Source organism: Pristis pectinata, chromosome 4 (genome assembly GCF_009764475.1).
Source record: "Pristis pectinata isolate sPriPec2 chromosome 4, sPriPec2.1.pri, whole genome shotgun sequence".
NCBI classification, from domain to species: Eukaryota; Metazoa; Chordata; class Chondrichthyes; order Rhinopristiformes; family Pristidae; genus Pristis; species Pristis pectinata.
Genome location: NC_067408.1, coordinates 37640680 through 37656360, shown reverse-complemented (window position 1 = coordinate 37656360; position 15681 = coordinate 37640680). Strand labels below are relative to the sequence as shown.

Here is a 15681-nt window from a genome sequence, read left to right as displayed (position 1 = left end):
CAAAAATGGTACGGCTGCTATCTGGTCATTAGCAAACCTCATAACACTCTAGTATCTTTGTTTTTTGGTTCCTGCCTCGTCTGAACCTGCTTACAGAAATGAATCTGCAAGTTTTGAAATCAGAACCAAAAATAGACTATGACTGAATTAAAATGAAGACTATTTTAGTAAATTCAAATTATATTCATCCTTTGGTTAATTTTGGCCTCCTTTGTAATTTTGCAGGCCTTTGATTTCTAATTTTTCAGGAAGTAAAAAGTGGTGCAACTTTTTGTGGATCACTTGCCAGCAATCTGTTTCAAAAGGTCTTGAACTGATCAATGTTGGATCAGGGAGAGATTAAGGGATAAAGGGCAATTGGTGGAATATAATAGGAGATATTACCAAATAGGTCCCACATAAATACTCCACTTCATTCGCCTAAATGCCCGATAAGGATAAATCTATGGAAAATATTTGAAAAGTATGGAAAATGAAAATCTGACTTTTACACTGAGTTTACATGTTGTTAGAATGAATCACAGAATACAGTTTGATAGTAATAAAGATGTTTAATTAGAATGCAAGAGAAAAAAGCTAATGTCATAGGGATGTCGGGTGGGAGGGGGATGGACCAGGAAATGACAAATGAAAAACACTGTAATTAAAAAAAATTGTTTTGTTTAAAAAAGTCAAAAATAGTGAGATTTAGAAGATCAAGATCAATCCAAAATGCTGGAAAACTATCAGGTCTGGTTTTATTTTGCACATCCAGTGATTATGATACACTATCGTTTGGAGTCCATTATTTCCTCTGTTTATATCGAATCTCCTCAATAAAATATTAAGTTCCCGTTCTTGGACAAGATAGCATTTTCCATATACACCTTTGAAGTCACATTCAAAGCATGGAGGTGGATTCAACTGCAGCAATCAAAAGGGGACCGAGTTACGGATCTCATGGATTGCTCTAGCATAGAGCTGGTATGGAATCAACTAGCCAAACTGCCTGCTTTCATGCTGTAACTATTATGCGATTATGCTATTTCTGAAGCTGTATTTTTGTTTTCTTACTTGATGGTCCACTGACATTTTTATTAATGGCAATTACAAGGCAAAACATTATCAATATAAGCACCCTTAATGCGAACAGATGGAACAGGTCTGGCCCATATCTCAAGTGAAGCTAATTAAACGGCTGTCTCAATATTTTGTCGGCTCTCTTAATAACGTCATTCAAGGTAATGGACCATAGGTGTTGGCATCACACTTAAAAAGCAGCCACCAAGAATCACTGATCAAAACAGGCAAAACTATTTTGTTGAAAGCACTGTTCATTACAAGGAAAAATATTTAAGCTGGAAAAAAGGAAACAAAACATGAATACTGACATAAAACCAGAAAACACTGGAAATGTTTAGCAGGTCAGGCAACTTCAGGTCAATAGTCATCCATCAGAACTGTTACTCTCTTTACAGATGTTATCAGACCTGCAGAATATTTCCAGGAACTCTTATGTCAGATTTCCAGCTTTTTTTCCTTCATGAATATTGATCGTAGCTCTTCTAGCTTCTAATTTTTAAAAAAATTTCTTCTCGGCCAAGAACTTGACTCAGTTTTCAGTACTCTTGCTTCTGAGGGAGAAGGTGTTAATGTATAATCTGACACTTGGGCTGAGACTTCAGTGCAGTACTGAGGAAACAGTTTGGTGAGCCATGATGATGATGTCTACTCAACTACGTAGAAGAATACCTGAACAGCCTTAAGTTCTTCCAACTCCCAAGTCAACATTCTTCTTAAAATAACATTTAAAAAAATCATCGAATCATTTTTCATGTGCTGTTTGAGAGAGCTTTCTTTCCAAAGGATAAACTCACACTCAGGATGCTCTGTCAATGAATCTATTCAGGGCTAAAATCGATACATTTTTGGACACCAAGGGAACCAAGGAATACAAGTAACACATCTGAGATGTAGCAAATGCTATAAATTTATTGAATGGTAGAGCAGACTTGAATGGTCATGATTTAATTGCTTCTATGTTTTATGCTTAGTGTGGTATTCAATGTACCACACTTCATCACAAAGCATTTTACCAAGTACCTTCAGAGTACCCTTATACTTCCGAAAGCATTTTAACCAACAGCTTTATTTAAAAAAAACTATGATAAAATTAACATGTCCAATCAGATTTAAACCCCAAAGCCTGGGGTTGCTCTGTCACAGATAATGTTGCCTCTGCACATCAGTGCATCTCCTTAACTGTTTTAGTTTTTAAAAACTTTCCCTCAGTATCCAAGTACAAAATACCAGAACATTGGGAGAAGTCAGCACCCTACATCAAGCACAGCAAGTCGCAAGTGATTTTGCTCAAAAGCAAACAGTATGCATTAAATCCCATCACATCAACCACAAATGTGTAACAGAAGCTAGAATACCGCAAATTCACTTTTTAAGAGTAAAACAATCATCACTAACTGACACAATTACCTCCAAGATTAGCTTTCTAGCACATAGGTCATAGCAACTTTCCCAAGACAGGAAACTATGTTATAGTATCCGTAAATCAATTCTACAAGATTTGAAAACAGTTCCACTCTGCATTCTACTTTTATTTAACAATTAGGATAGATAACAAGTAACAACACACCATTCCTAAAAAATACTTTTCTCTTAACTTTTTTCATCAAATAAACACACTTAAATTAGTACACTGTACAGTGAACTAATACCACAGCTAGTTACATTTACTACTTTTAGCATTTCATTTGAAAGATTGTATTAAATATATGAAATATATTATGAAAAGGTAATAAAATTATAAAATTAGTTTGCCATATAAAGATACTTAAAACCACAAAGATATTAAACTGAGTCATCTAAATATCTATAAAAATATAACAGTTGGATCACTGTGATGAAAAAGATGCCACATTAAATGTGTGAAAAGATCCTGTTTCTTTAATGGCTGTTAATTCACACCTGGTAATCAATGAAAACCATAAATAGCATCTATAAGTTTGCCTCCCCAAATAGCTGCAAATACCCAGTTATCTCTCAAATTTTTATGAACAAGACCTTCCCTATTAATGCTTACCGTGAGGAAATATCCTTTTATAAACAAAATCTCTCATAGGTGAGACTCCCTGCTTTACTCCAAAGAACACAAGAGAGGAATCCCATTCTTTTTCCCTTATCTCCCTCCACACAGTGTATATATTATTAGAAGTCAGTAATGAAAGATGCTGATTCTGAAGTAATGATTAGATATTTAGGACATTTATGCATGTCTTCACTGGTTGGCTATTATCCTCCACAAATAGTTTCTCATATTTATCATTCTGTTGTCCCATCAACAAGTTCTTCTTATGCCAAAGTAGCATTGTTGGTAATAAAAGTAGATCAGATCATATTTCTCTCAAAACACGATGCACCAACTTCAAATGAAGGGACAGTGATTGAAATGTTAACTGCTTCACAACTATTGCAGTCTGACCTACTCAGTGTTCTCAGCACCTTCTGCTTTTATTCCAAAACTGCCTTTGCTATCATCAGTATTGAAAAATAAAGTTCTGCCTTTATTCTAATGACACTGAAAGAGCTTTTTGTTAGAAAAGTAGAGATAGAATATGATGCAAGTTTATATAAAGATTGAAAGTGACATAGTTCAATCTGAAATTAAACTAAGTCTATACAAAAGAAGCTACAAGCCCATGAAGAATGAGTTGGCTGAGGTGGATTGAAAAACTACATTAATGGCATGACAGTAAATTAACAATAATAACATTTCAAGTAGTCTGTAACAAATATACATCTCCCTTTAAGGCACAAAAATCTTACAGGAAAAGTGGTCCAGCTGGCTAACAAGTTAAATAAGGTATTGCATCAAAGGAAACGGCTTACAATGTTTCCAAAAAATAGCAGTATACCTGAGATTTTGAATATTTTCAGAATTAACCAAAGGAGGAGCAAGATATTAATAAGAAAATGGGAAGTAAAATATAAGAACAACCAAGTGAGAAATATAAAAATAGACTGAAAAAGCATTGATGGATTTGTAAAAAAGAAAAAGATCAAAAATTAATGTGAATCTCATTCAGACTGGAATAGAAGATAGTATATTGGGGAATAAGAAAATGATAGTGAACTGAAACAAATATTTTGAGTCTATTTTCGTGGAAGACACAGAAAATCTCCTGGAGATATTGGATAACACCAGCCCAGTGTGAATGAGGAGCTGAATGAAGTTAACAGTAGCAAATAAAAAGAAAAATTAATTGGACTGAAAGATTACAAGTCCCCAGAACCCAATGACTTGCATCCCAAAGTTTTGAAAAAGGTGGCTATGCAGATAGTAAATGCACTGGCAAAATTCCATAGATTTAAGAATGGTTCTCACAAACTGAAGGTCACAAGTGTAACCTCACTATTTAAGAAAGGAGAGAGTGAGAAAACAGGGAACCACAGAGCAGTTGTGGTTCTGAAAAAAAAGAAAGGACGCAGAACACCAGTAGTGGGGAAAATTAATTATTAAACAAGTTGCAGGTATTTAGAAAATAATAATAGAATTGGGCAGAGTTGACATGGACTTCTGAAAGTCAAATCACGCTTGACAAATCTGTGAGTTTTTTTTGAGATTGGCATGTGCAGAAGGTGCCACACAAGAGGTTATAAAACAGAATACAAGCACAAGGGATTGGAGTGATCTGATGGCAATGAACTAAGGATGGGTTAACAGGCAAAAGAAAAGGAATGAATAGGTTATTTCTGGGTAGGAAGGCTGTGACTGGTTGGGCGGTGCAGAGATTGGTACTAGACACCCAACTGTTGACAATCTACATCAATCACTAGCATGAAGAGACCCAAGTGTAACAAATCCAAGTTTGCTGATAAAAAAACACTGGGTGGGAATGTGGGTTGTGAAGAGGATGCAGAGAGGGAAGATAGACAAGCTATGTGAATGGGCAAGGACATGGCGAGAGAATATGGTGTGGAAAATGTGAAGTCATCTGCTTTGGTTAAAAAAAAACAAGGCTGAGTATTTTTTAAAATGGGGAGAGATTGAAAAGTAGAGACACAAGACACTGCAAATGCTGTAATCTGCAGCAAAAAAAACAAAGAAAAACAAACTGGAGGAATTCAGTGGGTCAGGCAGCAACTGTGAAGGTAGAAGGATGGTCGACATTTCAGCATCAAGGTCCTGCATCAAGACTGAGAGTGTAGAGGGAAGTTAGCCAGTATACAGAGATGAGAGGGAGGGGTGAGGCAAGAGCTGGCAGGTGATAGGTAGAACCGAGTGAGGACGATGATGATAGGCAGATGGAGCCAAGTGAGGAGGAGAGGGGTGGAGTTGGGAGACAGCAGCTGGTGGGTGATAGGTAGAAACAGATGAGGAGATAGGAAAAAAGAAAGCAGGCATATGGAGCCAGAGATAGAGACAAAGGCTGGAAGATGCTAAATGGAAACAAGAGGGTGCAGATGCTGGAATCTGATAGGTAAGGAAGGATAATGGGCAAATGGATTCAGGTGGGGGAGGGGAACAAACCTGGAGAACAGGGGCTGGGGGCAGTTGGAAAAAGCGGACTTGGGAGAACCATTCAGAAGGAGAAAGGAATAGAGGGGTGCGGGGTAACTGAAATTGGAAAATTCAATGTTCATGCTATTGGGTTGTAGACTACCCAGGCGGAATATGAGGTGTTGTTCTTCTAGTTTGCATTTAACCTCTCTCTGCCAGTGGACAAGGCTGAGGACTGACAGGCTGGTGTGTAAATGGGAGGGGGAGTTGAAATGGCATGCAACCAGGAGCTCTAGATGGCCATTGTGGACAGAGCGCAGATGTTCCTCGTAAAAGTCACCTAGTCTATGCTTGGTCTTGCCAACGTAGAGGACACCACATCGAGAGCGCCAAATCAAGTAGACAAGGTTGAAGGAGGTGCAAGTGAATCTTTGCCTGACCTGGAAGGGCTGTTTATGTCCCTGAATGGTGGTGGGGGAGGAGGTGTAGGGACAAGTGTTGCACCTTCTACAATTACAGGGGAAAGTGCCATGGGATGGGTGGAAAGGGATGAGCGAACCTTCACAGGGACTTGATGGACCAAGTAGATATTGTGATATCAAGGGAACCAAGGGATTAGTACAGGGAACTTGTGCTGAGATGAAAGATTACCCTTGATCTACCTAAATAGTAGTCCAGGTGCAGGAGGCCAAATGGTCTATTCCTGTATTTCTTTGTGGTGTCCTTTTCATATTGACAGGTCATTCAGAAATCAGGAGCATAATTTTGCTTAAAGGGTAATGGAAATCTTCAATTCTCTTCCCAAGCATTGGATTAATTGATATTTTAAGAGATTCCCAGTTTTTTTCACTGTGTGAAGGGATTAAGGGATCTGGATCAAAGACAAAAACTGGAATTCAGATACTTTTGCCTATATGTTGGAACAGGCTCAAAGGGCTGGTTAGCCTCACCTGTTTCTCTTCAACATTGGCACAATTAAGCTGCTTAACATTTGTAAAAACAAGTTACTTAGGGTTGTGGCTTTTTGAACAGATTTATGCACATCACTTCCTTTGTGGCAAGTTGCTGACTTTATACTTGATAGGGCCACAGAGTAAAGGCTGCATAATTCTCCAGATGGAGAGCAGAAAACTGGTGCCAGCTAAAGTGTGTGTTACACAACATCTAGGTTGTAATTTAAATCTTGCACAGACGTAGAAGCAGCTTCATATCTTACATGAAAAACTAAAGCTAAGGTGGAAAAATACAATAAAGATGTCAAAGAGAAAGGGAAATATTTGTGGATGGGTCTTGCATGCAATGTTACTTGAAATCTTGACCTACTTTTGCTCAAGAAATTCCAAAAAACAAAAGTACATGGTGAAGTAGGTTAAACAATGGACTTTCATCTCAAGGGTCTGTCTCAAATCCAGAATACTAGCATAACAATTGCATATAACTGCTGGCAATAAAGAGTTGCATGTGAAATGATTTTAGGCAATCTCCATCCAGTTGGTCATTGGCATATTTCTACTGTCACTAATTATCCTTAAAATGTCTCAAGCTATTAGTAAGACAAGGGGTGTTAATCAAACTGGCGGTTTGTCCTGTACGGTATCAAGCTTCTTAAATATTTTTTGAATTGCACTTATCTCTGCAAATGGAGAGTATTTCATTCACTCATCGCTTGTTCCTTGTAGATGGCAGAAAGAGCTCAAGGAGTCAGGAGGCAAGTCACTTACTACAGCATACTCAGCTTCTGATCTGCTCTTATAGTCTTTATATTTATGTAGCTTGTCCAGTTAAACTTCTGGACAATGGTGACAACCCAGGATTTTGACAGTGGTGAACTCAACAACAGTAATGCCTTGATTATCAAGAGTAGGTGGTTAGAATCCCTCTTATTAGAGATGATCATTGCCTGGCACATAAGCTACACAATACTTGCCAGTTTTCAGCCCATGAATGCATGTTCTCTAGGTCTTGCAGCATACAAGCATGGACAGTTTTATTTGTTGAGGAGTGACAGCTGGAATTGAATATTCTGCAATCCTCAGTGAACATTAGCACTCATGATGGAAGCAAGCTCACTGACTATGCAGCTGAAGACGGCTGTGTCTATGACAGCTGCCACAATGTCCTAGGGCTGGGATGATTCACCTCAAATAACCATAATCGTCTTTCTCTGTGTAAGGTACGACTCCAGCTAATGGAGCGTTTACTCCTTCGTGCCCATTAGCTTCAGTTTTACCAGTTGCCACACCCCAATCAAAAGCTGTGTTGATGTCAAGGGATGTCACTCTCACCTCTCTGCTGGAATTCAGCTCTTTGGTCATGTTTGCACATACTGGAAGGGAGAATCCTACAAGAGCTAGCATACCCAAATATTAATCAGTCCTTTAGTGAATGTATCAGAAACAGAAACAAAAGCAAGTACTGACAACACTGATATTGTTGCATGTCTTCTAAGATTCGGAATTTTGTAGCAATTAAATATTACTTCATGAGAAACATCTTGACAAATTTTCACAATATGAATAGTACAATGAAAAGCTTACCAAACACTAAAGTATGACTCAATACAACATCCTGTTAAAGTCTGTCAATTATAACCAGATAGAACCTGATAAGGTGAAACATTTGTAGTGACAGCTAACCATTTATTATTAAGTAATCCTAAGAATAACATGAAAGAACATACACTTGTGTAACTCATAATTATGCCCCTCAGGCATCTCAACAATAATTCACATATGATTACTTGGAAGTGCAGTCACCATTGTTACATCAGTAAATACAGAATAATGCTTAAAATTGAACCCAATTTTTCCACTATTTATTCTTGGCACATAGATAACTTTAGCATGTCCTCACTCTCCATCCATCCTTGAACACTACCATTTAAGTTCTCTCCATTTACTGACAGTTTAAAATATCATGGACTGAATGTTAACTATGATAATTCTCACATCCGTGTATCACAATAATGCCTTCCTTACCACAGTATTGTTCAAATAATGCACAGGTTTAGCATTATACAACAGAGGTGTTTGGTCATGGGGCCCATTACTTGAAAGGTATAATAAGATAATCGTTTTTAAAAACATGAGAAAACAAAAATTCCAAAGAAACTGCTCTAAAATGATACCCGATTATACATAATTCAGACATCAGCAAACCATGTTGCTAAATATATTGTTTGTAGAAGTGAAGGAACAGCAATTCATCTTTGGTCACTTGTGTTAAACATATAATCATAACAAAAGATTCATTATATTTCCCCTTCAACATTCAGTTTTATTGAAGTCAATAAAAAGTAACCAAAACAAATTTCTACTTGATGTGTAAAAGGTGATTTCAAATATGGTGTTGTAGTCATCTTGTTAATTGACTGAAGTCAAATATTCCCTTAGTCTATGAATTCCAGCTTTTAACTTATCTGCTAGACAGATATACAGAACATGACACTGCATAGGATGCTACTCTACAGGGAGACTGCGGAAAGTGAGAGCAGTTACAACACAATAATAGGTTATCCATACTCCCCCACCTGACCCTTTCCTAAGCAAGAAACAGAGTGAGTCTGTGACTGGGGTGGGGGGGATACCAAATTTAGAAAAGAATTAAGGAGATGGGGGTTATTCAATGAAATAACGATCATTTTTCTCCTGATACCACTGACAACTTTAGCAAGGATCTTACAAAGACCAAAGTGCAATTCTACATCTGAAAACAAGCACACACTCCAAATCATTACTTTTTAAACCAGAAATTTATGTCAAACAGAGAAAAACTACTTCAACACATTTTACTGCAACATTCCATTAATGTTTTTAAAGAAACTTGTGCTAGTATTCTGTTGCACATTCACCAGAGCTACAAAAAGTAGTCAGACTTGGTTTTATAGTTTTTAACATAAAAGTACATGTTTGGAGTTAAATAGGAAAGTTTAGGCAATGTAAAAGGAAGTATGTTGAAGAACAACCAAAAATGGAGACAAGAGCTAGAGAAAGAATTTTTTTTGAGGATATCTAGGATTCCATGGTCTGTCAGAGCATATATGGAATAAGTGTGAGCTCCAGCCAAGTATGCTACATTATCAAACTGCTTACAGAACACTAATGCAACACAGCTGAACACAAACTACCAAACTAAAGGAGTTGTCAGTCATATATTCATACCACAGCACACCCACCGTACTGTATGCCAGAAACCAAACAAAACAGGACTGTATTAATTTCTAGATCTATTGTGAAATTAACTAATGAGGATATAGGAAATGGCTTCAACACAGATGATTCACTAGTTAACTCACACTATTACTATCCCTTCTGTAAGAAGCTATATGCCAGTTTTTAATCTTTTTCAAACTTGTTGCGACAAATGATCAACATTTCTTTGATAGCAGTTTTTCAGGAGGAAGAAAAGTTGGGTTTCCATTACTTCTGGAAGGTTGATCGCATAAGCCGAATTATTTATACATTTCTTGCGAAAGGCTTCAGTGCACATTTTATGATCTGATGTCAAGGACAATTTAAAACATTTTCATTACCCAGACAGGTATGCTTGATCTTTTAAAGAAACATGGACTGAGGGAAATATGATTGAGGTGTATAAAATGGAGACTACATTGTGCTTGTGTCGAGCAATTGTTCCAGTGTAATACGAATAGGGAAGATCAGGGGTCACACCTAAAGTTATCAAAAGGCTGAACCAGACTGGCACTGGGTAGTTTCTTTTCCCAGATATTTTTACTGGACCTGTGAAACAAATTGCCAGCATGTAAATGGAATGCTATTGGTATATTCACAGAGCTAAACGTGTTTTGCCTGAGAGAAATATCATCTTATTCAATAAGTACCTAATAATGTAAATCAAAGACAATGCAGCCTCCTGGATTTGTCTCGATCAGAGAAATATTTCTCAGTGTTTGTTCAATTAGGCTGGGTTTTTATCCCACTATTTCTACTTCTCTCAACAAAGCACATGGATGGGCTGGGAAATGTTGTGTATGATGCTGTACAAGGTATTAAGGGCTACATGAGGTAAGTGTCTTCCTAAATTTAACTCATCAACAGAATTGGCTCTTGAGTTCCTTATGCTTAGGAATTGTGGTAACAGCCAAAATGAATGCCCCACAAAAAATCCTTTACCTCATCTTTAGAAAAGCTACTGAGACGGTTTCCAGGCCTTACACCCATCTCTGGGGCCTTTGTATTATGTTGTCTCTTTTCTGATGTATAGATGTCTGTAGTTTTAAGAACTCCCAGAACTCATGTTGTATTGTCATCATATTGACATGCCTAAAGAGGGAAAATTTACTGATTACTTCCTCCTCTTCCCCATCTTCTATCACTGACACTTGGTACTTTAAACACCAGATTTTACAGAAAATTGTATCTTTTCCTTCCACAAATGAGTCTCAAATATTTTGTTCAGTTTTATGTGAAGAGGGAGAAGAACACTGAGAATCACAGAGAACAGAGTTTTCCATAATTGGCTTAGAATTCTTAGACTAAGAATTACTCAGGCATCCTAGGAATTACTTCATCTACTCCTACACATGTTATCCTGATGGAGTTAAACTTTTTTTATCCAATATATTATTCATTACTCCAGTTTGTTCAAAGAACATCTGACAATTCGTAATGGACTTGATGATTTCCCTGACCTTTGAAATCTCTGTCTTTCAGTGTAATGATGAAGCATTTGCTCTATGATGGTTTCAAATTGCATTTTACAACCTTTAAATTTCTTGTATTGGCAAAAGTGTTCAAACTGAAGTGAAACATGGACGTGTGGTTGGCATCCTAAGAATTAAAATGTGACAATGTGTTTTGCAAAATATAACCCATGACACATTATTATATTTCCAGATTAGTAAACATGAGACAAGTGTAAATCTTAGTGTACATGAACTGTCTTCACCAAGAGAACTTCAGAAGGGCAATGTTGAAGCAAAGAATGAAAAGCACAAAGCAACAAGCAGGGCGTCACGATGTGTTCTCACACTTTCAACTAGTCACACTTTAATGCAAATGAACTCTCATTAAAAGGCATGACATTTTTAAAATAAGCCTCTCCTATTTGCCAAAGACAAATATTAGTAAGTTTTCAGATGACACAAAGGTTGGGGGTGTTGTGGATAGTTTGGAGGGCTGTCAGAGGTTACAGAGGGACATAGATAGGATGCAAAGTTGGGCTGAGAAGTGGCAGATGCAGTTCAACCCAGATAAGTGTGAAGTGGTTCATTTTGGTAGGTCAAATATGATGGCAGAATATAGTCTTAATGGTAGGACTCTTGGCAGTGCAGAGGATCAGAGGGATCTTGGGGTCCAGAGAACACTCAAAGCGGCTGCGCAGGTTGATTCTGTGGTTAAGAAGGCATATGGTGTATTGTCCTTCATCAATCGGGGAATTGAATTTAGGAGCTGAGAGGTATTGTTGCAGCTATATAGGTCCCTGGTCAGACCCCACTTGGAATACTGTGCTCAGTTCTGGTCGCCTCACTACAGGAAGATGTGGAAGCCATAGAAAGGGTGCAGAGGAGATTTACTAGGATGCTGCCTGGAATGCGGAGCATGCCTTATGAAAGTAGGTTGAGAGAACTTGGTCTTTTCTCCTTGGAGCGACGGAGGATGAGGGGGGACCTGATAGAGGTATATAAGATGATGAGAGGTATTGATCAGGTAGATAGTCAGAGGCTTTTCCCCAGGGCTGAAATGGTGGCCACAAGAGGACATAGGTTTAAGGTGCTGGGGAGTAGGTATGGAGGAGATGTCAGGGGTAAGTTTTTTTACTCAGAGAGTGGTGAGTGCATGGAATGGGCTACCGGCAACGGTGGAGGAAGCGGATACGATAGGGTCTTTTAAGAGACTGTTAAATAGGTACATGGAGCTGAGAAAAATAGAGGGCTATGGATAAGCCTAGTAATTTCTAGGGTAGGGACATGTTCGGCACAGCTTTGTGGGCCGAAGGGCCTGAATTGTGCTGTAGTTTTTCTAAGTTTCTACCTCATTTTGGTTGTTGCAGTGGTGAGATGTACTGCAACACTATTCCACCCATGCAAAACCATGACGTGTACTCAACATCACTGTTACATGCATGCTGCTGTCTAAGTAAAACCCCCCGCTATCACTTCCATCTTAAGTAAACTGACAAATATGTTTGATCACAGATGAGATGAAAGGCAAGTAAAAGCAAGAATTCAGCATCATAACACTTCATAAAATTCATCAAAACTACAGGACTAGAGGAATTATCAAATGACTGATGTAACAAGATAGTCGCATGCATTTTCTGTATTTTGAAGCAAAGTCAGCCATAATGAAGGTTGTAAATGATTCGATGAATAAATCAATTCTTCTTCATCCCCTCTTTTGATCATTTTCATCAGCATTCTACAAATGCACTAGCAATAGGTGTATTGGTTGTGTTTATCTGAGGTATAAGTTTCTGAGCTTTCCTGCCAAGTATCACATCAAAAACAACCTACTATTATGATAAAACAATCTGCCACTCATGACAAAAAGACAACCTTAAATATGCACAGGAAAACAAAATAAGTAATTGTTTAACTGGGAGAAAAAAAACACATCAAGTTTTAAAAATAGTTCTAAAATTTAAAACTAATGGGACTATTATCTATTATGACTCAAGAATGTAACATCTGATAATGAACACCCCTCCTTCTAAACATGTTATTCCTCTTGATCAGGTGTTTGATCCAGATTATATAATAAACCAAGTGTAGTTGTATAAGTCCTGGGTCCCCTACTGGTGGAGTATACAATTGATCTAGTTTTTGCTTTTATTGTAAATTAAGTAGGGCAAGCAGAGAACTTGCTAACTGTGTTGAAGCAATTTGATTCTGCAGTAGTGCTTGCCTGAATGCACGATATACATTGGTGCTTCAGCTGAACCAAGTCCTTTTGCATTTCCTGTTTGCATTACTAAGATACGAGGGGTCACCTTTGAGCTGGACATACCTGCTGCCCATTGATCCTTTGTGTCTTAACCAACCTGAAGGAAGTGTGATTTAATATAGATTTTAGCAGCAATGTGATCAATACTTTGTTTCACAAAACAAATGTCCTCAATGAGATAAAAGGTTACATAATATTTTATTAATCAATATACCTACTAGTTGTCATTGCAGCTGCTAAGCTAAAGGGTCATATAAACTTTTCTGAGATGACAGCCAATGTCCTCATGATAAATTTACTCTTTATTGCAATTCTAATCACAGAATTGTGGATCATAGCCTCTCCAACAATCACTGTGTGTAATATCAAAAGCAAAGCACTGCAAATGCTGTGAATCTGAGAAAAAGGAGGAAATACTTTTAATACTCAGCAAGTCAGGAAGCAACCGTGAACAGAGAAGCCTAATAAACTTTTCAAGTCATTAGCTCTGTTTCTCTCTCCACAGATGACATCTGATCTTCTGAGTATTTTCAACAAAATTTTCCATTTGCATTCCTGCTGATAAGGCCACTGTTCAACCATCCCATGTTAGTAACTGATGCAAGCTACTCATCTCTGAAGTCATGTTCTTTGGTTCTTTTTAAGAATTTGGGACCACAGAATAAAACTCAAGTGTTTTTAAATTTAGACTTTATGAAAGTAGCAACTTACACACTAACCCACAATTTGGCACAGTAACCTTGTACTGAGGAAGGATATATGGCTGTGATAGAGACTGGAGGCTATGGTAGAGATGAGGTGGTTGGGACCAGGGTATTGGAAGTTGTCAAAATGGTGGAGGGCATGAGAAGTGTCCCAGATGTAAGTGGGAAGGGACTGGACAAGGGAAGACAAGATAGAATGAAGGTATGAGGAGATAAGTTCAGTGAGACAAAAGCAGGCAGAAACAATTGATTTACCAGAGCAATCCTGTTTGTGGATCTTAGGGAAGAGATTGAAGTGGACAGTGAGAGGTTGGGGCACTATCAGGTTATGGGCTGTGGTGGGGAGATCTGCAACGGTCCAGGAGAAATTGACCTGGTTTCAGTTGGTGGGGTAATGTCAATGAAGAAATTGATTGATTCTGCTGAAGCTCTGCTTGTGCCAAGCCTTACATCAATTCGCTTTGGTATTTCTAGGTTTTTCCTACAAAATTACTTAAACAGTCAACAATGAAAGGTTGAGTGAGATTCAGGCTTTGCATTACTAATGGATGTTCTTCGGGTTATGAGAAGTTGTTCAAAAGTATTAATATGCAGCTAAGACTCTTTCCACTTCAGCAGATTTTGAGAAAAAATACTAAGATAATATACTTCCTATTAAAGGATCTCACCTAATACAATAGTTGTCTTTTCTTAATTCAAACGCTAAACAATATTCTCAATTTAACCAATGCCAAGCACTTATAAGTGTAATTTTCCATTTTCTTCCATCCAATCACATTCTTTAAAATTGAACTCTCGCAACCTGTTCTGTTACTGTGCCCACATCAGTCAATGTGTATATTAGCGTGATTGTTTCAAGACTTCAAAGGCTGCCGTTGCTTCTCTCAGCTGCTGTTACAATCCAGATGCAGCTTCATCCAAAAATAACTGTAACACTAGATGGCAGTGTCAAGGGTCACACTGAGGTGACCCATTAAAAAGCTTCCGCAAACCCTGTCCTAATATATTAAATGTTTCGGACCACACCTAAGAAAGTTATAACAATGTCAAAAAAATTACATATTATGGGAGTGGAGTCCTTTGCTTTCATTTTGCAAATGGCATTTGCTGTTTCACAGGTCCCAGAAAAACTGCATGCACAAGTTTGCCTATGGTCAAGCGCGATGATCTGGCATAACCGGACATAGTTGCATTCTACAATCAAAACAAGAGGTTTGGTTTTAATCACTAGAAAGTACGCGTTATGTGGCCGCACTACTTGAGATGCGCAGCGTGTGGTGCCAGAAATGCAGTGGCATCGGGTTCATTCTCAGCTCCCAGTAGTAAAGCAGAGACGTCAGCATTCGTCGGTGCAGCAAGCTCTCATGTGACACGTTACCAAACTGTCTTTCATAACCCGTGCTCGCATTCCTTACGCAATGTACATTATCGGCAGTTATAGTTTTTATATAATATGAAATGATATACTACACATGATTAGCGTGTCTCAATTTTTTGCAGTGGCTAGATAAATGTTGCAGATTAAAACGTATAAAAGAACTCCCCTGCGCAAACACCCACATCAATGATTTTTTTTTAG

General features: G+C 37.9%; 1 protein-coding gene across 2 annotated transcripts in view; it reads right to left on the bottom strand.

Annotated features, from left to right (window-relative positions):
* Positions 1 to 15681, bottom strand: part of ppargc1b (peroxisome proliferator-activated receptor gamma, coactivator 1 beta) — a 118910-nt gene that overhangs the window by 102221 nt on the left and 1008 nt on the right. The gene's annotated exons all lie outside the window — the stretch shown is intronic.